The sequence below is a fragment of the Argiope bruennichi genome, chromosome X2, assembly GCF_947563725.1.
Source record: "Argiope bruennichi chromosome X2, qqArgBrue1.1, whole genome shotgun sequence".
Classification (NCBI taxonomy): domain Eukaryota; kingdom Metazoa; phylum Arthropoda; class Arachnida; order Araneae; family Araneidae; genus Argiope; species Argiope bruennichi.
Window position 1 is genome coordinate 99,526,310 of NC_079163.1, and position 26,916 is coordinate 99,553,225.

Genomic DNA, 26,916 nt, shown 5'->3' on the forward strand with positions numbered 1-26,916 from the left:
AATGTGCTAGTACATTTATATGAGGGTTACGATAAAGTTTCTAAGAAACTACTTCCGCCCGTTTTATAAGAAAAAGAAGGTAAGATTTCTTATTTTAAACAATTATCCAATATATATTTTGAACCCTGAGTTCTTTCTTTTTTTTTACACGATTCAACTGTATCAACGACTCAGTACAATCTTTTTCAATTTATGCTGCTATGTATTGCACAATGATAAAAACGTAAAATTTTCTTTTCTGATATTTATATTAAATTCAAGGACTACAGAGTATTAAAAACACGAATGCTAGACAGAACTCGTTCATTATAAGAATGGTAAGGCATATTTGATTCTTGTGATTCTAAAAGCATAGTTATATTTAGTAGAAATATGCCTGCACGTCCTTTAGAAACGAAACAGAATTATATATTAATTTTATTCTGATATGTACAGTAGCATGTCAGATGCTGTTCATTTGTCTCTATAATCCATTTGAATTTTCCAATCGGATCAGAGTGATTAAAAATAATTGGGTAGATTCCCAATGATCTTAAAAATCCTGGACCGACAGAAATCTATTTCGTAATTTAATTGTTGACTACTCTGATATAGAGAATATTATAAAATCTCTGAAATAAAATTTTGGGAAGTCTAACTTTAGCAACTGATAATAATGATGAAGGGAGATTATTATAAGCTGTTACTAAGTAGAATCTCTTTGTACCAACAACAACGGGACTTCTCTGATTCTGGGGAGCAGACAGAGAGTAGGGTAATTAAATGCATCTTTCCAAAAATAATCTGTTTATGTTTCATGATACCATCGGTAGAAACAACATCAAGCGAAGACCACTTGCTATATTTCTAAAATTATTTGCTATGAATAGACAAATAAATGCAGTTTTGAAAATCTTACCGCCTCTTTTAAATTAAAATACATAACATTTTCAGAAAAAAAATATTTAAAAAAAAAAACTCCATAGACATTATTACATAAAAGGTGAGCTCTGCTTAGAGTGATGGCTTCGAAGGACTGCCTGCTTGAATGTTTTTTGCCAACATTCTGAAAATTCACTGCGTATACTGTTAATCTTCATGGCATCATGTACTTATGATATATAGATGAAAATTTGGTAAATTTTCTAAAAATCTGCAATCCTTCATCTGCCTTTTTTTCTTTTAACTTAATGCCAACTTCAAGCCATTAATGCCATCTTCTTTTATCTTAATGCCATCTTCAAGCCCTTATTGTCATCTTCTTTTATTTGAATGTCATCTTCAAGCCATTATTGCCATCTTCTTTTATTTGAATGCCATCTTCAAGCCATTATTACCATCTTCTTTTATTTTAATGCCATTTTCAACCTTTTCCTTCTTATCATTACATTTCTCCTCTTCCAGTACATGTAAAATTATTTCATCATCGTCAAGAACAATAGCAACAGAGCTGCTTAGATTCACTGAAACTCTTTTTTTTAATAACCTTTTAGATACTGGGTGCCATATAAATTCGTTAAAACTTTGTAAATTTGTTAAAAAAGAAAGAACCGATCATAAAAAAATTGCGGTTTCTATAACAAAAACAGTTTAATTTTAAAACACAATCCAGAAGAGAGAACTGAAAAACAATTAAGAAACAACTTTGCTTCCCCTATGCTTTATTTAAGAAGTGCTCAACATGATCTCCAGCACTTCATATGGCACAAGTTATGCAGGACGCAACTTTTTTTGACAGCTGAGTGCAGCATTTCTGTATGGATTCACTATAAGCTTGCCAAATAGCATCCTTCAGTCCTGCCAATGTAGAATAAGAGGATTCGTACACAAGGTACTTTAAATTATCCCCAAGCTACTTTAATAATATTTTCAATCATCACTACTTGCAAATATATCGGAATTAAATCTGCTGAAAACAGGGGCCACTTGATTTTATAACCTCCACTTACCTCTCTACCATAACTCGTTATAAGGTTGTGAAGAACCCCTCTGTCAGAGATAGCCTAGTACTTCATGCATGCTCTTCTAAGCAGCTTGGTCCTTCGAAACATCGGAAAAGCTTTAATTTTCCAGGACATGAAATTGGCCCCTTTCTCGGCTTGAGTCCTTTTGTTGAGTCAATAACATTTACTAATTAACTAACATTTATTATTTATAACAGTTATTAATTCACCATTAATATATTAAAGCTTAATTAAAAATATTCGATCTGATAGCCGATACCACATCAGATACTTAAATGAAATCAGTGAGCACCCAAATAAATACTTAACCCTTTAAAGGGCCATTTTTTTCTAGTCATGGTATATTAAAATATTTTTAGGATTGAAATTGGTTGAAGAAAAGTGATTCATTTAGCTTATTAGATAAATGTAAATTAATAATTAAGTAACAAATAAAAGCACACCATTTTGTGTGAGATAAGGAACTGGAGCATCTAAGTTTCTGTCTTATTGAAAAATGTGTCAGAATTTATGCCGAACTACATACAAAATTGAATAATGAATTTGGTGATTGGTGAATTTGGTGGGAAGCATACTTCCCATGGCCCTAGAAAGGGTTAAATGAAAGACCGATTTTCATAAATCAACTTTAATTTTCGCTTCAACACCATCTGACTTCCGAAACCATGCTGGTTTTTTTTATTATGGGAAAAAAAGTGTAATTTTCTGTAATTCTATTCGTACAAAATACAATTTTTGGTCATTGTTTCTTTTTAATGATCTTTAAAGTTTTGATGAATTTATGGCCCATATTATATGTATGTATTTTTTAATTCTAAAGGAGTAAATTTCGCATAAGTTTCAGGTCAGGTTTTTCAGGTTTTTAATAAATTTCGCCCAGAAAAACATAAGGACATATTTCAAAATGAATGCGAAGCTATAAAAAAAATGAATCTTTTATTGTTTGAATAAGCAAGAATATCTGAAAAGCAAACTACAAGATATGTTTTTGATGTTCTTGTTTAATTTTTAAAAAATCGCATGCTTCTTCTTTATGGCTTTATATTCAGTTTGAAAAATTGCATAATTTTTCAAAAGTTCTGTTAGTTTGATATTGCTTGATATTTAACTGTCGATTACAGGAGATTATACAGCATTACACCACTATTTGATGTTTACGAGGATGATTAGAAATACACAGTAAAATTAGCATTACAAAATAAAACACAATGGCGTAATTCAAATATTAATAATTCCTTTATAAGTAGATCGTACATACAATTTGTGCAGTTAATTTACTTTTGCAGAACCAACGACTCTTTGATTCAATTCGAAACCGCGAATTCAAAATTTACAAAATGATAGTGGTTCCTAAATGTATAACTCAGCCTTTATACAACTATTCTACGAATATTTACCATGATTTTCCAAATCTAATGTTATTTGCCAAATGGAATGGTGCTCTTTTTTTTTTTTTTATCAGGGTATTATTTAATGTACAATGAGTTTATTACCATGGAAAAAATCTAACTTTCAAATTTTTATTCAATTCTTATGGGAGTACCTTTGTTATCCTTCAGAAAAATTCTTATCCTCCAAACTCCCCCCCTCCCCCCCCCCTTCCATCAAAATTACGAAACTGCTTCTTTTTTATTGTTTTAATATTCTTCTAAGAGCTTCTAAGAAGGATTCAATTTAATTCCTCCGATAATTTAATTATCGAATACTTATATCGTTAGTTCATAATTCAGTAATTTTTTCGAAATTTCCCATATGAATATTTCATCTGCATAAAATTTTAACAATGACAAATTTTGAAAGCCGAAGATCTTTCAGAGGAATTACACAATAAGCGCCGAGATCCTCCAAGAATATTGATAGTTTGAAATAAACAAGCTCAAATTGTTTACTTCAAGGTTTCTCTCAAAATAAAATAATAATAATAATAAAAAAAAAACATGGAGGCACAGTATACAATTTTCTTAATTATATACATTTCAATCTCAAAAATTTCAACGGGACTGCCAGTACGGAGTAGCTACTAATTTCAGCTTCTACAGTCTCTAGCAGCGAAAATGTTCCCACCCACTAAGACAAATCACTGAAATGATTTGAAAATGATTTTCTCTAATTCTCCGAAATCAACAAAGAAATAGTTCCATTGCTATACAGAAAATAATGCAGTTTGGATATTTAAAAATTCATTTGAATTTAATTAATTACCGTTGCTCCGAATTGTTCAAGTGACTAATTTTCCCACCCGAAACCAAGCCTCGAGTGACTGGTGGCATTCCCCACACCATTCCCCCCAAACGATTTTAAACTAATTTCCTCGAATGTTCTCTGAGGATAACGAGTGTGTCAAGCAGACCTTCCATTGGAAAACATCAAAAGAAAACGCGCATGCGGTGGTGTTCAGCACTTTCCAATTAATTTCCTCGCGTATCGTTACGCATAGTGTTGCGAAATATTTATTCAAATGCGAAGGAGAGCGAGGAGCTGCAGCGAGAAAGAAGGGGAGAGAAAGAAAAGCAGAAGCCTCCCGTTATCAAAGACGCTGAATAAATTAAAAAAAGAAGCCAAAAATCCAGGCCCTCTTGTTAGCGGGAAAGACTTTGGAAAAGCGTAGGAGAATCAGGTGGAAGTAAAAACGGGCGGGTCGGAAGTAAGAGGGGGAACTGAATGGGAGGGGTTGTAGCATGCAGATAGCTGACTAGTAGCCGATCTGTTGGAGGGAGCTGCATTTCAAATGCCCCCCGCGCACACTGGCGCACGACTCTCCTCACTTTCAAGTCCGTACGCGCATCTAGGAACTCTATTCAAACTGAGGCGAAGCTCCGGACCGCTTTCAGCTGCCAGAACCACGCGTCACTAATAGCTATGGTAGCCTGTCCCACGTTCACTTCAGATAACGTAAGTACCAGCTTTTTGCTTCTCTTTCTGGGACACACGCTCGCCGTCGGACAATCACCGGGACTTCTTCACTTCGCTCTCCCTCAGTCTTTTTCTCTCCGACTTTAAATCGTTTTCCAGAGTCTAGGGGGTTTATCGAACGGATATCTAGCGAGCGGGTAGCGGCGGCTTTTAGCGGAAGCCTCCCGGTTGGGATGTTACGGCAAACGATTTTGCTCTTTAGGGGGTACCCTCCGAGCACTTATTAGTTTGATAACATTTTAGATAAAAAACAACAACAAAAAACATTGCTTTGTAAGGAGTCTTCTTGCAGGACAGTTGAAGCTCTATCTGCTCAAACTTTCAGCTGTAATTCACATATTAGAATTCCAGAGATCAGTTGATTAGCCCACATGGTTGAGTATCCTCAGTTTTTCAGTAGCAACTTGAACTTCCACGTTGCGGCTTGTCAGACGAAATATCTTTCAAACTTTAAAGGAAATATTTATAATTACTTAATTCGACATAATAGAAAGGAGATGTGCACAGCCATTGATCTCTGAGCTATCTAGATTTGAACTTTGAAGTATAGCTGCCTTTTAATGAAATTATTTTAAAAGAATTTCGTGAAGATTTTAGCCTTGCTATCTTTCAACATATTTGTTTTAACAACAGGGTATTTCCTGAAAACATTTTAAAAATATATTTAAAGACAGTAGCTTAAATTGTACAACTTGTTTTTCGGTACTAGAGATTTTACTCAAAAACATTGGGAATCGGCTCGATGCCTGACACAAAAGTGTGAAATGGCTTTAAATAGCATTTCAAGAAGAAATTATTAGTCGTGCTATTAGTTAAAGCATTTGTATAAATAAAAGGGTATTTTCTGAAGACTTTTGGAAATAATATTTAGAGGCAGCTGGTTAAAATTGTATAATTTGTTTTCTTATATTAGAGAGGGGATCCTATGGGAATCAACTTGATGCCTGGTGAAGAAATATCCGATGGAATTAATTTAGTATTGCTTTTAAAATCTTAAATTAAATTTGGAATTGTTTAAATATGTTTAGTTGTTTTAATTAATTACAAATGTAAAGATTTCTGTAACTTGCAATTCAAAATTAATGCAACCAGAGGTAGTTATCGTATTTTAACATGGACTTGCTTTGTTCACAGTGAATTGATTTTTAAACTGAAAAAATCAGATTATTTGATTTAAATGATTTATTTTTTAGTTAAATTTATTTTATTTATCAAAATTATTTAAATAATATATTTCAAAAATTTCTGATTACTTAATTTAATTTTATAAAATGTGATATTGAGAACGCAAATTTGTCAGCTTGTCGAGTAAGATATACAAAGGAAAAATAGATTTCCATTTTTCTCGCTCAATTAAACATTGATTTGAGAAAAAATATTGTTTATCCTTACTTTAAGTGAGTTTGCTTTAAAATATTTAAATGATTCTTATGAAATAAAATACATTTCCATAACTTTCAAAAGAAACATTTTCTTAAATTAACTTTTGAAATAAAATTTCTTACAGTAAGGATAGATTTATCTTGATAAAGTAAATTCAAAAAGCATTTGCATTTCATTAAAAACTTGAATTTTGCATTTTGGAATGTGTTTTATTTATCAGTTTTCTTATATATGCATGTTAGACTTGCATATATAAGAACTTCATTGGTATTGAAATAGAATCCCCTTCCACATTATTTAAATCAAAACTGGTTAAGGTAACTAATGAAAAGATAAACTTTGAAACATTTTTAGGATTTAAAATATTAAAAAATATATATTTCCTAATTTGAATTTAATGTTCTACCGTTTAGCAATATTCTTTTCACCCTTAAAATAGATTTTAAACTTTTTTGCTTCATGAAATTTGACATTTTAAAGTAACGTATAATAATTTATGCTTCATATTTATTTCAAATTATAAAACTTTACATTGTATTACAATATTAGAAATATTAGGAAGTATAAAGCTGTCAATATTGAATTTATGAAAAATATTGCTATAATACTTCGTTGCAGAAATAAGTGATAGGCATTTTGCTCATTTTGTAATTGCGTTTCCATTATTGGTCTTAAAAATCACTAACGAATGTATTTAAAAAAATAATAAATTAAGCTCTTCTTGGCATTTTAATCACCCGAAATTTTATTCAACTTACCATTTTTAATTAAATATCATATTTCGATTTTTTTCTGCACTTAAATTCATATATCCGAATCTTCTATTGTCTACAACCCACAATTTCAGACTCTCCGTTCTAGATGATAATGATTTTTCCGAAAATCCCGATTTCGATTTTTCAACTCGTTCTTCCTGGGCTTTCGAAAAGTCCATCCCTCGAAAAATGGATCGCATCTAAAACAATTTCAACTCCATTTTGATTGTGGTAACCTCTCTTTCCCCCAAGCGCTCTCTTTTTTGTAAGAAAGAAACACTCAGTTCAGAAGGACTTTTTCCGAACAGATGGAAAGATCATGCTTTGAATACCAAATGCTTCGACGCAAGTAGCTATGCGTCGATATTATTTTTGATTTCTTTTCGCTTTCGTCTGTCTATCGCATTGCAAATTTCATTTTCAACCGAGAGGGATAGTTTCTCGTAGGTGGTTCGTAGCAGAAAAGTTAATTGACCCTCTGATTTTGTGTTTTTTTTTCCCCCGTGAGAGAGTGGGAGAGGAAGGGGGCTCCAATACCTTTGATATAAATGTATTCTAAACGAAAAAAAAATTCCAAAAGAAAAGGCTTCATTTGCAATTTAAATTTGATATCTTTAAAAGAAACAATTCCTCAACTAGTATAGTATCTTTAAAATTTACTTGATTAAAATTTTTGAAAACTATTATGTAAAAGTTAAAAAATTGATAGTGAAAAATGTCTTTTATAATTTAAAATATACAAAAATGATTCTAAATTTTGGAAAAGTAGAAGCGCCTTAGTCAGAACTGTATCACCTGAAATAAATAAATTATTATTTTATAATAATAATATCATTTTTAAAATGTTGATTTGACAAAAGTTATTGCACTGTATTAATTAGCCATTGTACAAAATGTACAATGTATATATTTTATATGACTTCGTTGTAATAAATATTAACCATATTATAAATTTTATATTCTTATTTATAAAGTTATTTTTCACATTTTCTAATAATTTTTGTATATTAATCCATATTTGCAGATTGTTAATGTCTCTTTATTCAAAAATTTGTTATTTTTAAGATTTTTTAAAAATTTATTATGCTTTAATGCTTATACTTAATTTAGGTTACTAGATGGCTAAATTATAGAGCAAAGTGTTTAAATATTTTCAGAAGATAATCTTAATTATCATGATATCTCAATCGATCAAATTATTTTCATCCTATTATACTGCCTCTGTTTTAAGTAATACTAGTTAACCCAATAAATATCTGTTTAAGGGCTTTTTATGAAAATCTTCAAGTAAAATAATTTACATGTGAAGCATTAAAAATCGAAATCATTTGTATAATCATTTCATGTTAATCATATTCATTTTTTCAATTGTTTATGGTAAATTTTTATAATAATCTGTTGTGAAATAAAAATTTCTTGGTTTGACGATTTCGGGTGAACCTAGAAATGTAACTTTAAAATATGCTATCAGAAAACTTTTTGAAGATATATCTGAAAGAAGGAAATGTTTTTCTAGCTTATTAAAATCAGTATCAAGGTTAATAAAATGTTCGAAAAAAAAAGAAGAAGAAGAAAATGATAGTTAGAAAAATAAGTATTTTCGCGTTCTCATATCCATTAAGTATAAAAGAAAAGCAAGATTTTACTTCTTTTTTATCAGTTTGTCTAATCTTCCCACCTTTATTTTTTCTTCATATTTATTAACTAATTACAAACTATTTTTTAATTTTTTCACCCCAAATTTGGCACCTAACATGTTATCTGTTGCCATTTTATCGAGCATTTTATTTGTGCGTCGATTAACAACTTTTTAAAAATATTTTCATTGCGTATTGCCTCTAGCTTTCAATGGATATTTTAAAATTTTAATTGTATTCTTTTACCAATCTGTTTGTCGCACATATCTAGCTCTGAAACCAGTAAATCCACAATTCAACTCAATTGTTTCCTGGAACTGAAATCTTGGAAATAAGATATTTCTATTTTCTATCATCTCTAAGTATATATTTTGACTAAGATGTTTGAGCAACATATCAAGACTGCATTGTTAAATCAAAGATCTCAGCTTCGATAAAAGCAGTTACTAAATTCCCAATTAAGATTTGCTCGAATCCAATTTGTGGCGATATGCGATCAGGAGTTTTAAGTTACCGGGGAATTGTTTTCTAAGAAGCTAGGAGCTTTCGCTGGAATGCAGCATAATATTTCCGCTTTTGATCCTTTCGAATGGATAACGAATTGCATTTTTCAAAAATCCCTAGAAACTCCTAATAATTATTTGAACGCTTATTAAAATTGTGGATGCATTGAAAATTCGTCTAATCTTACCATCTAGCATGCAGGTAATTTGCGAAAATGTTTTCGTAAATTTAAAAGAGGATGGAATTAAAATATGCTCTTAATTGTCTTCTCTATTTAAGCGAAAGCAGATGTTGGAGCTGAGATTCAAAATTGATAGTTTCATATGTATTTCCGATAACTCATTTATTTTTCTGAAATGCCTTTCTAATGAGCATTAGTGTGCTTTTATTTGAAGAAATGAGTTGAATTGGTTTATAAAGTGCGCTTTCTGCTCTCTATTTGTAGAAAAATAAAAGGAATTTTATTTTATTTAATGAAACGCTTATATCGGGTTTATTTTAAATATATGTATGTGTACTTTTTGTCATTATTTTCAGAATTCATACAACTTTCTTGTAATACTTTAGAAACTTTGAAATTTTATCGCGTTTTAAAATTAAAAACTGAATTTCACAAATTTTTAAAGGAATGCCTTTTGGCGGTGTGATTTAAGTTGCAATATGTGACTTAATTTTCAGTGGTTTAAGTTGAAAGATTCATTATGTTATAAATATGTTTTCAAAAACGTTTATTAATGAAATTCGATTTCAACTAATCAAACGAAGTCCGAACGTCTATTTTAAATACATATATGATGAACACCGAAGTCGTAGTTATTAGTTCCTTTATTTATTTTTCATTTATTTTTCGTTGTACAGTTTTCTCAATGAAATATTTACTGGAGAGACGAGAAGGCTATGAGGAAGCTCATAGAATGTAAAACAATTAATTGAAAAAAAATATATAAAAATTAATTTTTTTAGAAGATTGTTGCAATGGAAGATACTTAGTCCAAATTTCAAAAAAAAAAAAAAAAAAAAACTATCCTAAGTATTGCACCTGAATAGTTTATAGTAGAAATAGTGTTAATATGTTTGAGATGCATCATGTATTGAAAAATTTGCATGTTATATAGATTAAAGGTTATAAGCATTCATTGGGATATTTAAATTAGAATGCTTTCTACAACGTTATTGTAAATTCTCAATTATAAATATTATTAGAGTATAGAACTCGTAATTCTGTAGATCATGATAAGTTTCATGAAATAACTTGGTATTTGATGAAATAACTGAATTCTACTCTTTGAGATAATATATAGTTATAAAGAAACTTCGGCTGAAGTAAATGGCAAATATAAACTGATTGAAATTTTATTTGTGAGTTAAAAGAAGTTCGAAGATAAAAAGAGCTTTATTTTTAGAGTGAAAAAAAAATGCGTCGAATTTTGAACACCTTTTTTACTAATACCGTTTTTAAAAATAAATGCTTTTGTAAATTTCGTAATATGGTCATTAATTCCTAACATATTTTAGTCCTTTTTTGATGAATTCAGTTATTCCTTTCAGGATATATCAAACTGGAACTCTTAGAATAAATAGTAATTCAATAATGATGATAAGTCGTAACCTTCTCTAATAGCCCGTCCTTTGCAGAAATTAACTGCAAAGGTAATCCATTACTATTATTTTCTTTCTATTCTATTTCTACTGAAGCTATCAAATGATCCACTCAGACTTTGTTAAACCGCCACTTCGCATCAATGTTTGAAAGTCAGATTCAATTAAAAATCCCGATAAGTAATTTCTATGAGTTTTTTCTTTAATCATAAAGTTAAAACCCTTGTAGCAGCTGAATTGGTTAAGAAATCAAAGAAATGAAATGAATAATAGATTTTGGTAAATACTAATTTTCGTAATTAGGAACGTATTTTGAATAACTATTTTAAAAACAATTAACAACAATCATCTAAGTTTCACTATTCCTGCCAATGAATACGTTACTTACACTCTCCAGATCTCATCTCAATTGATTTTTTATGAAACGTAATTTTTTAAAACTCTATTTATCAGCTCTTAATTAGCCATATAAATAGCCATTGATAAAGAAAGCAACAAAATGCTAAGATATGCTTAGTGATTTTTTAAAATCAGCCATCAGGTGTTACTAACCGTACTTTGAAAATAATGGCTAACAATTAGAACAGTCGCGAGGATTCGCAACCTATTGCATACAGGGTGGACAGAAATCCCATTCCCCCTAACAAACGCGAAAAAAATAAAAAAAATCCGTGTTGGAAGCTGTATTTACCAGTAACATACATTCCCGAGCTTCAGTAATATAATCCATTAATAATGCAAAAGATCCATCTATGCACCCTTACCATCCTCAAGGTAAAGAATAATATGCTGCCAGGGTGTGCGACGTTGCTGGCGTAGCACGGAGAAAAAAACTTGTCGCGAGGCATCTTTCAGTTCGTCAGTAGTACCGTAACGTTCCCGCGCCACGATACCCTTTATGAATCCCCTTAGCTGAATCCCCATGTTGTGCGGCAAGCTTTCACTCGTGCTACGCCAGCTATGCTCCGCAAAATGCCGCACGGAGTCTTGCGGCATATTATCCTTTGCCCTGAGAACGACGATATGCGAATGGATCCATTTCATTTTTGATTCACTTCATCACACCTGAAACTTTGGAATGTATAGTACTATGGTAAATAGAAGCTTGTACAGAAATTTTTTTTTCTTCTTGTTTGCGTCGTTTGGGGGGTGGGGGGTGTTGGGATTTTGTTTTCAATCTATAGATTTCTATAAAATATTGTAAATAATACGCAACTTCGATGTATTTTTGCTAATTTTTATGTAATGGTTAATTAAGACTTGCACTCATTCTTTGAGATAAGTACTCAAGGAAATACGATCCACTAATAGTAGAAAGACACCCCTTTCCAAAATTAAAATATTTGACATGCTATCAAACCTTAAAAAAATCGCTGGCGTAAAACGAATGTAACATCTGTAAAGTAAAAAAAGAAAGTAAGTTTAACTTGATCTAAAAAAAAAAAAAAAAGCCGCAGTTTCTCCTTAGTATTAATGTGGAAAACAAACTCTTCATAAAACTCGGTGCTTCTTCAATTTACTTCGGTGAACCAGCGATGAGAATAATTTGGAAACGACGACTGCTCTTCATTCATTTTTTACTTTCCAATTTACCTTCGGCTTCATTTTTCAAAGCTGTTACATGTTGATAGGAAAGCAGTTTTCACCAACTGAGATTATCGAATGGGGAAAACTGGAAGGGAACAGGATGAAATCCAACCAAAGCTTAAATGGTTTTCTTTAATGCTCTTTGTTTTTGACAAGACAAATGTTCGGCTACAGAAAATTCCATCAAATTGACTGAAAAAAGGAAGAGTAACTACAAACCCAACCACTGTGCTACTTCCAAATAAATAGCGCATTATTTCAGAATATAATGAGTGGCTTTCGAGACGAAACACGATTATTTATTTTCGATTTTTCGAAGCCGAACCAGATGCAAATCCGCAGACGATGTTTGATAAATTTTTCTGGTCGAAAAAAATTTTGGTTGGAATAAATGTCTGAGAGTTTGGAATTCGGTATCAATCAATTTTCATAAATGAGCTTACTTTTTGCTTAGGTTTTTTCTTTTGTATTTTGAGATTTGCTTTCTTTAAACTTTTTATTTAAGTGCCTTTTTTAATGCATACAGAATAAAAAAAAAGAAAAAGAAAACTGTTGAAAGAATATTTACTATTTATCTCTGAACACTTGGAATTTTCACAGCTGAGTTACCCTATTCAGAATCGTTGCCTGCAGCAATTTAAAGCATCGCAGATAACGTAGTTTTGTTCAGTTAGGTAATAGCTTCCAGTAATGCAACATTTGTAAAATAACATAAAATATTTTTCACCACAAAAGGGTCTTTTATCCAAATACATTTTTTTCATATAGTAGCAAATTTTTATTTGTTTTTAAATCTATTGAATATAATGTTATGTATCAAATATTTTTTTCATACAAGAATATAAAAATAGAAAAATGATATTATTTTAATTCGCTTAGATGTATGAAAATAGAAAAAAAGTTTTGTTTTGCTCTAGATAGTATCTAAATATCGGAAACAATAAGAACTGTACTTAAAATTGTTTTATAATAAAAATACTTTTCAAAGGAATTATTATTTTTTATTTTATTAAAAATAATTTGAGTGTAGTCATCATTCCAAATTATAACTCCATAATTCAAAGTTTATTAGAAATTCATTTTTAACTGATACTTCATATAATAAAGCTTCTTCATATTATGTACATTTATTGTTTTAGTTAAATAAGAAAACTATTTCACAATAATTTTCTTATGACTTTTATGATTTTTTATGTATACTTAAATTCTAATCAGATTTGAAAGATAAGATTCAGCAAATCAACTTCAATAATTCTCTCCATATTATTGAAGACATTGTTATTGCTGAATACTCCATAGCATGGCATATTGCAAAATATTACAAAGAATAATGAAGACAAGCTTTTACTGATGACGCTGATAATGAGGAGGTTATTAAAATGCCTTCGCAAGAAGAAAGACCAAGGAAAATTTTACAATTAATGTGTCAAAGTTAAAAAAAAAAAGGGTGAACATTTTTATTGAAAATTCGTTTTTTATATAAAAACTTGTATAAGCAAGATTACATACTTTTTCGCGTTTCAGTACATAAGTTAGAGTCAGTAAAGAAAATAAATAAATTTCACTTATTTTTTCCTTCGGTTTTATAAATTTGTTTCAAATTTTCTATTTAATGAATTTTTTTATAATGAAACTTTGAAATGGAAGGATAAGACTTCGTTGAATAGAGACTCCAGTGCATCTTATTTTTACTCAATAAGTCATTTTTGACATTTAATGAATAAAATATTTGCCTAAGATCTACATTGTAAATTAAAAGTAATGAAAGAAAAAGAGAATTTTTATTGAGTTGAAGTTATAAAATGAAGCTTTTTTATATTCCGATGTGAAACATTGGAGATATACGACTATTTTCTAATCACAGCTGAATGTGCTCAGTATTCCGGTTGCCTTACAGTCTGTTTCCTCCTTTCAATCTTACTTTGTTCAAATGCTACTTTAAAAAAAAATGTGAAAAGAATAATGAAGTTTGAATTTTACAATAAATGGAAATACTGTAATTTTGACAGCTCGAGCAGTATTCATTACTCCTGTAATAACACAGTAAAATTTCTAGTCATTTTGATTACAAAATTCTGTTTAAATAGGCGTTCGTGATTCGTGAAATTCACTTGATCTATTCCGAACTTTCAAAATTTAGCTTAATGTGTCATGGCCACTAGAAAACTTAATTTTTTTCAGTCACTGAATGGGAAATTTTATTTTGGAAAATTCTATTAGAATTCAAAGTTTTTAAAAATATGATTTTCTTGTTATTGTGTTGAACATTTTTCTAAAAAAAAATATATTTGTGCATGTTGCAGCCGAAGAGTAAATATATGAGAATTAGAAATACTAAAACATTATACTGGTTTAAGCGTATGCAAAGTTTTTCTTTTTTAATGTTTTGGAGTTTTAATGTTTTTTAAAATAATCTTTTCATATATTTGAACGGTACATTTAACCGTCCTACAACACGATATTCTAATAATACTGATAAAATTAAGATAAGCATCCATAACAACCTATTTTGATATATTTTTAATGTAGGACAGTTTAATAAATCTAAGCATTCATCTTATAGAACAGATATTTTAATATAGTTTCGCTTTTGCTAAGTATGTCGGTTTTGCTTCAGAGCATTACACTCTCGATTTATCATGTATTGAATGAATTATACTATAAAATAATTCAATTTACCAAAATAAATTTCGACGCGAAATACTGTTTTTGTAGAATTAATTTATTATTCATTCATTTACTAAAATCACAAAACAATTTTCCTCACTCTTATACTCCTATAACATAATTATTGAAGAAATTAGATGTTTGCATTTTTCTAGCGCTAATTAATTTTTATAGCGTATTCCCACTTTCTATCGATTTGGCTTAAGTTTGCTGGTGTCTGGCCTTTAACAATATTTCACAATTTTGAATGTTATAATATTACTTCACAATTATAGTCTACTGCCTAGTCAGAAAAAAGCTGCAGGTTTTGTCATAAATATTTTTTAGTAAAATTATATGAATGCAATTTAATCTGCAGCATAAATAATTGATCATCTATTCATTCAAACTCAAAATTTAAAATGCTGTTTAATTTGGAACTCTTTCTACAGTTTGAAAACACGCAGGAATGCATTTGACGTTAAAAAACTGCAACTGTATTATTCGTAAGTTTCAATGTACTGTTAGCTAGATTTGTCGCTGAATATTAATATTCGCTTAAAATGTTTACAGAAATTTTGGGAGAGAAAATTTACTTAAAAATGAAATCATTTGTGACATGCATTTCTGAATCAGTTCAGAAAAGAATTTTAAATTTCTTGAAAAGCATTGAAAACTTTATGTAAATAAGTTCAAATAACTTTTCAAAACGAGATCTATATGATCTACAGTTTGATTTGTAATGATCGTAGAAATTGAAGGCTGGAGTTTTGTAAAAGTAAACATAAGCTTAAAAATTTAATAAATTATCATTTTTTAAAAAAATTTCCGGAAAGAAATGATATAATGATTAATTCAAGTTATTTTTCTAATTTTGATAGCTTCTCGAAGTGAATAGGATCAATTATATATTTTAATTTAAAGTTATTAAAATAATATCTGAATAATGCAAATTACTCGTAAAAGATAATTCCATATTTTTATTCTTGATTAAAAAGGTAGCAATAGTTTTATATTGGAGAGATTATTTGAAAATTTATTCAACTTTTTCATAAATAATAAGACATTACTAATAAACCAATTATATAAAAAAAATTTATTTAATTTATATTTATCTTTTCCCGTCCTTTGAAAATGTTACATAAAAAATCCTCGTAATTTCTTATAAAATAAAGTGATACAATGCTTACATCAGTTTGTTTTGATTTTATTTTAAGCTTTTCTTCTTAATCGTACTTTTGTGAATTTACCTGCAGTCCTTTTTTATCAATAAATTATATATCATTTGTAGCTTGAAAGATTTTCTTATTTAATTAGTACACTCCATATATATTCTAGAAATCCGGTGTTTATGAAGAGGCTTATTACTCTTTTTTTTCTCTCTCTCTCTTTTATTTTATAATTGAAAAGTATTCCATACCAAGATTTTTTTTTATTTATTTTTTATAGATGTCGATTCTTTTTATTTCATTCATTATCACTTTCTCGACTTCCTTATAAACCTAATCCTCTTCGCTTGTTTCGTAACTGGTTTTAATTAGGTGGTGCGCACTAATAAGCGATGATAGATTATCCTTTTTTTAGAATTATTTGATTTATTGAAGCTATCATTTGTAATTGTGTGTACTAATTTCGAAGAAATGCTTATTACTCATCTTGCCTCGAGTCACGTCTGTATTATTTCTTGTAATTTTTTTCTTAATTAGTATGATAGTGTTGCTCTTAAGTAGCAACTGGTTTTATTACAAAAATATTTGGGCATCTGAAGTATTCCAAATAAATAATATTTAAAAACTGGTCTCAGTTTAACAGGTGGTTATTAACTTATTATTGTGAAAAACTGATGATTAGTACATTAGATATGATTGTGTTTCTTTCATTCTTTTCATGTATTTTTGTGGATTGCTATATTCCTGCTATATGCGTCAATATTCGTGAAAGAAAAGTTCGCCTGGTTAATAATGAAAGTGAATCTGCCTACCTGTCTGGTAGCGCTAGATTTAGTTGGTTGCTCTGCGGAGCAGAACGCAGAATCCAGATGCACTGAATTTGCCACAAACATTTGAACGATGGAAATGTGCACACAAAAGCGATTTGTTTGAAATCTGAACAAATATTCTAATAAAACCAAATGTTGGCTCTTTTCAATAATAATTTAAGGAAATATTAGCACGGAAAATGGATTTTTGTACAATCTTAAGTTTAAAAATTTATTCATTGATTTCCATTTACTTGTCCAGATTTTTTTTTTTCAATTTTAACAATTCTTTAAAAAAAATGTTTTTTGTATAGTTTGCAACAATTTTTATTATTTCTGAAAGAAAATTCAACATTTTGCAACGTTCCTGCAAATATCCAATCCCTTGTTTTACTTCCATCGAAGTAATTTAATGAGTGCAGATTCTGCTTTTTTTTTTCATATGATTTTCGTGATATAATGAATTTCTATCTTCTTATTTCTTCAAATTTTTGTGGAATCTTTGAAAAAAGCTCTCAAAAAGTGAAATATATAAAGGAATCTATCGGGTATGCTTAATCATTATACTTAATTTTTTTTAAAACATTACAGCCAGTCACCCTGTTACCACAGAACTAAGTCGTATAAACAGGGATTACTGTAACTGGCTGCTATGCTCATTAACTATCCAAATTTTTGCATAAGAAAACAACAGCCAACAAAAGTTTAAAGAATCTTCAAACTGTTGCTAAAAGGTTAGAAATCTTTTCCATCATTTCTTTCAATATTTTTGAATTTCCGGGGTATTGTAATATTTTCTTAAAATTACTATCCATAATGAGTCTTCCTCTAATTGCTTTGAGTTCGACACATTCTGTTATGCACTGCTGGACTGACCCTTTTCCCCCACATATACATGTGTTTCCTTGCATCCTTCCGAATCTGTAAAAGTATTCAGGAAATCTTCCATGTCCCGATATCATTTGCAATAATGAGTATATTTACTATATTTTAATTTTTACTAGCATATTTCAATTCTTTTTTTGTACTCGACTGATTCATGTTTTTATGCCAGCATTATATTTACACTTTACGCTCTGAAGTACATTTTCTATACCAGAAAATATCAGTAGAGAGAAAGATATATGAATAAATTAATGGTAAACGCTTGCAATCATGGTTATAAATTTTATTATACTAAATATTTGATAAATATCTTGTAACCATATCCAATTAAAAGGCAATATCAAAATATTGGAGCTATTGAAGGTTTAAATTCAAACCCTAAATTTAGGTCTATGAATTAAAATATATACTCAATAATTTGATGAAGAAGAGATGATGGTTTGAATGGATGTTGACACATCTGTATTATATTCTCTTAACGATGACGAAATAAAAGATAATCTAATGCTAAACTAGGTAAATGACGATAAAGAGAAAATATAAGTTGAAAATGAAGGCAACACAAAATCACACATGGATGACGATAGATTGCATACTTTGATAAAATTTGCCGAGAAGTATATCATGATGTTATGAAGCTTCATTTTGTTCATATAAATTTTAAAAAATCTGACGGCTGCTTTTAAGCCACAAGATGTTCCAAGTCATATATCATTAAACTAAAATGACGTACTTTTCATGTTATAGTCAATATAATAGTTGTTGAAAATGCTTTTAATTCTGATTACTTGATATATAAAATAAAACTGCATGCATATATTTTAATTTTAAATAAGTATTTCGCTTTTAAATATTTTTTTATTTGTGATCAAGAGAACAAAAACATGAGGAACGGATTTCGCATGCATACAGATGACATTGAAAAACGCGGGAACGGGTTAGCTTCTGAAATATACATTCATTTATCTGGAAAATCCTCTAGTCGATGAATCATGTCATTAAAGAAGGGATACTATTTGACCTTGTACTATTAAATTCTGTTATGAATTAATTGTGTTATATTTGATGTACTCAAATATTATTTGATGAAACCCGCCTAAACTTGAAGAGCATCGTTCCACTAACATGATATATTTTAACCATATACTTAGATTTTTAATATTCAATAGACTAAGAAATAAAGAAACCAGAATAAAATAGTGTAGTATCCCTATAAAAATTCGATAGCTCTTTTTAAAATTTAAGATAAATACCATATTAAAATGTCTATATTTCATTGATATGAGAAAATGATCAAATTTTTAAAAGAAGAAAAATATTTTAATATAGTTTATTACATAAAAAATTATTGAAAAAAACCATTAAATAACAAAAGGGGGAAAGCAAATTACCTCCTGTGAACTCATTGGCATAGCAATGATGTGTAGTGCTGGGGGACATAATATGATCATTTTGCCTTCGGTTGTCATCGGAGGTTTAGCAGGCATTATATTATTTTTTTCACCCTCTCATCAAATTTGATTTTTTGTAAAAAAAATGGCATAAGCAGACTAATGTTTGTGCTAAGAATGGTACTCAGAGCATCTATACTGTGTTTCAACTATTGATAATCCTATTACCTATCCATCTCTTTCGGTAAGCTTGACTTCAAGTTAAAATTCCAATAAACATAAGTTACACACTCGGCATGCGGATGAGTTAGCACTTCGATTTACTGAATAAAACTGAATTATGTTTACAAAAATGAGAGTCCAAAGTAGCTCTTCTTCTTTGAAGTATAAAAGATTTAAACAGTTAATTAACCATTTTCAATTCAACTTCTTGAAAATAATAAAAGTCAAATGCTTTGATAATTTTCAGCAAATAATAAACCACGTAATTATTTGATTTTCGAAATTTTGATAATATAAGGAAATATAATATCGCAAACGATAAATGTACAAGTTGAACCTTCATTTTTTTGATAATGATGAATATTTGTTCTGGACTTTTACATATAGTTATTAAAAAAAATCCAGGCACAAAATAAATAGAAAAGAATATTTGTTAATGGATTTTCCTGTGTTAATCCTCTTTCTGTATCTAAGAAGGTATTTGTCACTTCTCAGCATTTTTATGGATTTTGTGCGGTTGAGTAATCTTCGCTTTCTCGAACTTAAAAGGCTGGTGTATCATTAAAGGAATTTCCTCATATTTGTAAGGCTACATAAGATAAGCTACAGATAAAGAAGCCTTAAAAGATTTTTACGCCATATTATACGATGTTGGACTTTTTTTCGAGCGGATTATCATTCCCCCCAAAAAAAATATTCTATGATCTTACAGATCCATATCGGTAGGCGGATCAAGGTGACAGGAAAAATAGATTTGTTCTAGAATTGATATTTCATTGAATATCGTATTTCGCTTTGTCGAGAACATCTATTTCTAAGGAATCTTTTGAAACCATGTCTATATTGTTTTTATACTTATTGTTACAATTCTGATTTTGTTATATCTTAAATTATTTAAATTGTTCTTATCACTTTTAAAGCAATATCACTAAAAATAATTTGTGACTGAGTAGCAAGTTTTTAAACTGTTTGAATTTTTAAACGATTTAAATCATTAGATAAATTATCAAATCATTAGATGCTGCAATTAAGTTTTACGTTTCTTGAAACTCAGAATCTCACCTGCAAAATCGGAAAAATCACAATAACACCGATCGTGTATGTTATTGTACCGCAACTGATTCTTCATGTTGGAGTGGCATTGTTTGATACCACCTCTGTATTCTCTTCATACATATTTGTACAATTATGATTTTATTATATCTTATTTAAATTTTTATAAGGTATATCATTAAAAATTATAATTAAATTTTATATCATGAAACTAGACACAGAATCGCACTTTCATGATCGAAAAAACTTGAAGATGCCAAACGAATCGCGTTCCATATTCTGATAATCCCGTGTTGTTAAGGTACTGAAGTTTGAACTGTTGTGAGATTATTCAATCGTCATTTAAGAGTTTATATTTATACACCCCCTTCTTTAACCATTAAAAATGGACATTAATTAAAAAAATATCTTTTAATTTAGTAAATCAACTTTACCATTTTAAGAGCTATTATGGCTGCTGAAACAAATGAAATGCGATAGAAAGATTCGAATTGACTTTTGTTAAGCTCAAAAGCCCATTAGCATATGTTTGATCAGAAGTACAGTATTTCTTCTATCATAATGTCTTGACAATTTCATATAGAATTCACTTTTGACGCTATTGCAGGCAGTGAATCTGAGACAAGCATTTTTAAAAAAATCAATTTAGGATCATCGAGAACTCAAAATCAGTCTTTGTTATTATATATAAAATTTTTAATTATAGAATTCTCTAAAAAAGAGATAGGGATATGAATTGAAGTTGAAGAGCATATCATAAAATCTTAATTTTAAATTAATTAGTTAATAAAATTGAGATCTTTCGTATCTTGCTTTGTAGATTATTCAGAATAATTTTCAAGAAATTCTAAAATTTTAAAGTTTTCTTTTTGCATTTTCATATCTTTTTATTTTTTCACAGTAAGCCATTTTGCAACGAAAAATAAATTAATTAAAAATTTCTTCACAGATAAAAATTTAAAATTTTATCACTAATCCTCTCGAAGTTGACATGTGAAAATTGAATCCGTGTCCGCAATCTGTACGCAAGAAAACTGCTATTTCAGCGAAAAGTTTAAAAATAACTAACTCAGGTCATTTTAGAATGCAATTTATATCCGGTTGTTAATTAAATGTTTTTCTGAAAAATAACACGAGTAATTTTAAAATGTAGTTTAATCCCAGATTTTAATCAAACGGTTTATTAAAAAAAACCTTTTCAAAGAAAGACTGCTTAAGTGCAGTTATGTGTGGTAAACATTTTGAAATAATTAAAATAGTTTTAAGTAGTAAAGTCAAATTTAACTAAATTCTAAGCTCTGATTTTAAGAAAATCAATATCTGACATCCACAATATTTATTAAGAACTTCTGAGAGAAAAAGTGCATTTTTTCTTTTATACATGATTACAATGAAAAATAATAGCAAAAAATGTATAGTAAAAAAGTTTGATAACAAATGTCAGTGCCTCGTTATCTTCTTAAATGTTTTAAGAGATTACACCTAAAATAAACCTTTTATTTAAATGATGTTAGAATAATTTTTTTCTCTGAAAAGTAGTCCAAAATTTCTTAATTGGGTTATTTTATACTTGAATTAAATTTTCTTTTATCTTTGCATTTACATTGCAAACAAGATTTAATCAACTTCTAATTAGAAGATGTCCTAATTTTGCCATTTGTCTTATTCTCATTAGTTTTTCAGAACTATCTGTAAAGTTATTTTCTGGTTGCTTAATGAAAATTTAGAACGTAAAATTAGACGGTTTATTGTTTAAACAAAGCGCAATAAAATAAATATTTAACTATTTTTCCATACTTCTTTCTTAAGATGAAATCTTATTTAATCTGGTGGTTCTTATAATTTCAAAATTACCACAACATTTTATTAAAATATCCTTAGTTTTAAAGCTTTATTAGTTCAAGTAAAGAAATTAAAAATATCATTTGATTGGTACCAATATTTTTCAGAGTACTGCACATCTTTATTTTTATCTTTCAATAAACACACAAACAGAAACCTAATACATTTTCAGGAATGTTTTCATATTTTGAATATCTTTTTATATCTTGAATAAATAAACTTAATTTCTCATCAAATTTTCTTAAGCGTACTATAAACAGGTTACAGAAATATATGTTTAAACATGATAACATGTTTATAGGATAAAACACTGTAAGTAAAATGCATTGTATCATATGAATGATCAAAGAATTATTCTAAAATGTTCTGCAGTGCAGATTGTTTGAGCTAGAACTATCAAATTTTTATGCTAATTACTTCTTAAGTAAAAGGTGCTCATTATGAAAAGGTTTTCTAAAATTTTACTTAGACTTTTAATTAAAAAATTCGAAATTAAAATTTTTTCTTTATTTCCTTCGGAGAAATTTAACTCAAAAAAGTTATTTACATAATATTTTAAAATTAAGAAACAAAACTTTTTGAAATATCAATTCTATTTTCATTCTTTTTTAATTTTAATAAAATTTAAAAATATTTCTAAGTGTATTTTACAATATTTTTCATTATTTTACTATATGCTGTCATACACTGGAGCTTTACAATTATATTAAATACTTTTTTGTGTGCTAATTATATTGCTATAATTAAGAATAAATTTTTGAAAATAATATAAGGATATGTGAATGAATTCTATATTATCATGCTTCGATGCTTCGGTTTATATTTTTGAATCTCCCTTAATTTCAACAGAAAATTCACAATTTGATCAATCATCTTTCTTTAAAAACAGATTCCATTTTTCAGAAAGATCATAATTCTCATATTGTACGACCTGTATCATATCTGTCAAATTTTAAAGCAAAAGTGAAAACAGAATCGTTATTTTTTTCTACATGCGGAATGATCATGAATAAATTTTGAAGAGCTACGAGTTGTTAAAAATCGTTTTTAACAATGCAATCCCAGGCCCCTAAGCTTCACAATTTGATCGATCTGCCTTGTTTTGGCAACTTTTCAATTCACACATCTACCATTCTCTTTTACCTTGGGATAGGTTGTTCGAAAAGGGCACCAACTATCAGTCATTTTAGCAAAATGAATCGTCGCTTCCTGAGAACATGAATCTCGGCTGCGTTGGATTTGATTTCGAGTGGGAGAGAGAGGAGACATTTCCTCCTCATTTTCGCTGTTTACCGAGTAATCTTCAGGGTGAGGCTGAAATCGCCAAAATTTGTAATCTTCTTTCATCGCTTATTAATGACTTCCATTTATTTTCTTTAAAACGCAAGGTTAGATGGATACAAATATTCATTGGTCTATTCTAATACATGATCATAGAGATTGTTATGGAAATACGTTTAATAGCGTTTCTTTACTTGCATTTTAAGAAGGAAGCATTACCTTCCCATTTTCGCTATATACCAAGTAATCTTCTGGGTGAGGTTAGAATCCTCAAAATTTTTCATCTTCTTTCATCATTAATTAATGGCTTCCATTCACTTTCTTTAAAACGCAAGGTTAGATGCATACAAATATTCATTGGTCTACTCTAATACGTGAGCATAGAGATTGTTATGGAAATTCGTTTAATAGTGTTTCTTTACTTGCATTTTAAGAAGGAAGCATTACCTTCCCATTTTCGCTATATACCAAGTAATCTTCTGGGTGAGGTTAGAATCCTCAAAATTTTTCATCTTCTTTCATCATTAATTAATGGCTTCCATTCACTTTCTTTAAAACGCATAGTTAAATAGATACAAATATTGGTTGGCCTGTCATAACATGTAAGTGTAGTTATTGTTGTTTCTTTCTTCCCTTTTAACGGTGAAGGCATTTCCTCCTCACTCACGCAGTTTACATAATATTCTTCAGAGTGAAGCTAAGATTCCCAAAATCTAGTATTTTCTAAAATCGCTATTAATGACTTCCATTTATTTTCAGAAAAGGCTAGGGCAGATAGATACAAATATTGGTTGGCTTCTCATGACATGTGAGCATAGGGAATATTTTGGAAATACGGTTAATAGCATTTCTTGACTTGCGCTAAAGGGAGGAAGTATTCCCTCTTCACTCTGTTTATCAATTAATTTTCAGAATGAGGTTAGGAAACTTAAAATTTATAATCTTTTTTCGTAACTTCCATTTATTTTCGTAACGGAAGAAACATGTATTTACCGATCTATTGAAATATGGGAACATAATGGCATTGGTATAAACGCTGTTAATAGCGTTTCTTTAACAGCATTTAGTTTGAAAGTTATTATTTCGTATGGAAGGGAGAATAATTAGTGAATTCTAATGATTCCGATTGTTTTTGAATTCCGAGAAAATCTCTCTCCTATCGTTTCATATACTTTATTAATATTTGTTGTAGGAATAGACTTCCATTCATATTCATTGCAGAATATAAAATCTTGATTCTTTGCACAGAGCCTTTGGCTTTTATAGAAAGCTGTGGGCTTTCAGCAATTTAAATTAAAATTCCTTTTTAGAGGCACAAATGTTACATTTGTCGTATTTTACATTTCGAATGTATGAAACAAATTATGAACTTCCCTTTTCTGTTAATCGTATAAACAATGTATGTTGTAATGAGTATTATTGCATATTTGTGTCAAAATGTGTATTTTTAAGATGAAATTTTGTTAGAAAAAGCGTTTTGGTATTGCTAAAACATAAAAAAACTCTACTATATTAATTCTCCATTTGATGGAATTTTTCCTATTCTAAGAATGATTTAATTAGATTTTTTACCGTTCGGATTAGTTATCGAAACATTTTTTTCCCTAACTTTTTGAAACAAGTAATTAGGTTGCATTAGATTTTATTTCGAATAGAGATAAAAATATAGTTGATAGTCATTAATTACTCTTTAACAGTTCGTTATTTAAGAATTAGAAAACAGAAATAAAAATATCATTTTAGTAAGGCTTAAATAAAAACAAGTTTCTTAAAAAAAAAAAAAAAAAAAAAAAAAAAAAACTGCCTAAATTTTGACATGATTAAAAATACATTTTTTAGCTTAGATAAAATAATTTTTGGAGAACGTTTAATTTTGATTGCTATAATTAATTTGAACGTTTAATTGTGACTCCCCAGGAACGGAATCCATTAGTGAAATAGGCATTACTTTATATATAGTTTATAAGAAGAGAGATGCGAGTCATAATTTTTTTTATGCAGTCTAATTCCTTGTGCATTTTTAATTGAAAACTATTATCTAAATAAATGTTAATTTGCTCCTGTTTGAATCGAAAGCAAAGTAGATTACTGCAATCTGTGTCTTTATATTGTTTATGGTAATATTTCACTTCCTTAATTAAGTATAAATAATTGTTTCAACTTGAAAAAATGCTATTAGTGTGCTACATTTCATAAATTATAGTATTTTTTGTACTTATATTAAATATTAACCAATCTCCTTCATTAAAAAAATACATGTTAAATGAAATGAATTCTCACAATAGTTAATTGTAATAAACAGGAAGTTTGGTAAACTAATGAAATTTTTAAAACAATTTTTAAGAAAAATTAAATTTGATCAATTATAATTTTTTGCACTTTTTATTACCTCCTAGCATCTTGATTCTGAGTTCCCATTGAATATTTCTCATTTGCTTACCTTTAGACATCGTAATCGGTTCAAGAATATTTAATTTTTTTAAAGCGAACAATAGGTAATTCTTAAAGAGAACTAACATTATTTATTTAAATATTGCATTTCTTTTAACAACTTAGTATTAAAACGAAACGTTGAATGCATAAACGGAAAAGAGAAAATATTAATAAAAAGTCGTGTTATGTCTCCTATCCGCGAAGCGCCGTTTTATGAAAATGCTTTTTGTATGCCTTATGCTTAAAATTCAAATGTTTTTTTTCTTTTAAATATTCTAATGATTACTCATTCTGTCATCATCTCTTACAATATTGTCTTAGGTATTACAATGTCTGGCTATTGTAGTGTGGCTATTTTTTTTTAATTTAAACACAGTTTTAGGTAAAAATGTTTATTTTTCATAGAAAGGATAAAGAACCTTTTAATAGAAAGAATAATTTAATTATCTAGTAAAATTATTTTACAATGGGATGTTACTAATTCTTTAGAGTGATAATTATCTGGTAATCATAATTTTAAACCAATATTGATCTCACTTTACTGTTGAATTCATAGAAGAGTCGAAAATTTCTGAGACTTGAATCATGTAAATAATATCAATGTACTGTGAAAATAAGATACGCTATATGATTAGAATCAAAATATCCTTAATCAGCGCACTGTAAAATTTTATGTCCTTTGTTAGAGATACTTCAGCGAAAGAGTTCTTCCCTTGTATGCATATACATTTTTTGTTTTGTTTTTGTGCTAACTTTTGAAAGATAGTGAAGAAAATAATGCACACATTTTGTTTCTCTTCCCTTTGACAGAATATGTTCACAATATGATCTCAAGAACGCATATCGAATTTTAGTTATGGTGTT

At 28.9% G+C, this 26,916-nt stretch overlaps 1 protein-coding gene across 3 annotated transcripts in view; it reads left to right on the top strand.

Moving 5' to 3' along the window:
- Positions 1 to 26,916, top strand: part of LOC129960381 (LIM domain-binding protein 2-like) — a 363,994-nt gene that overhangs the window by 134,741 nt on the left and 202,337 nt on the right. Inside the window, exon 1 of one of the 3 annotated variants that reach the window (XM_056073795.1) lies at positions 4,771 to 4,835. The exons of 1 other annotated variant lie outside the window; for it this stretch is intronic. The gene's annotated coding sequence lies outside the window, so the exon portion shown is untranslated. Of the gene's footprint in view, positions 1 to 4,770; positions 4,836 to 26,916 lie in introns of those variants that run through there. One more of the 3 variants, XM_056073792.1, reaches the window with a different exon arrangement.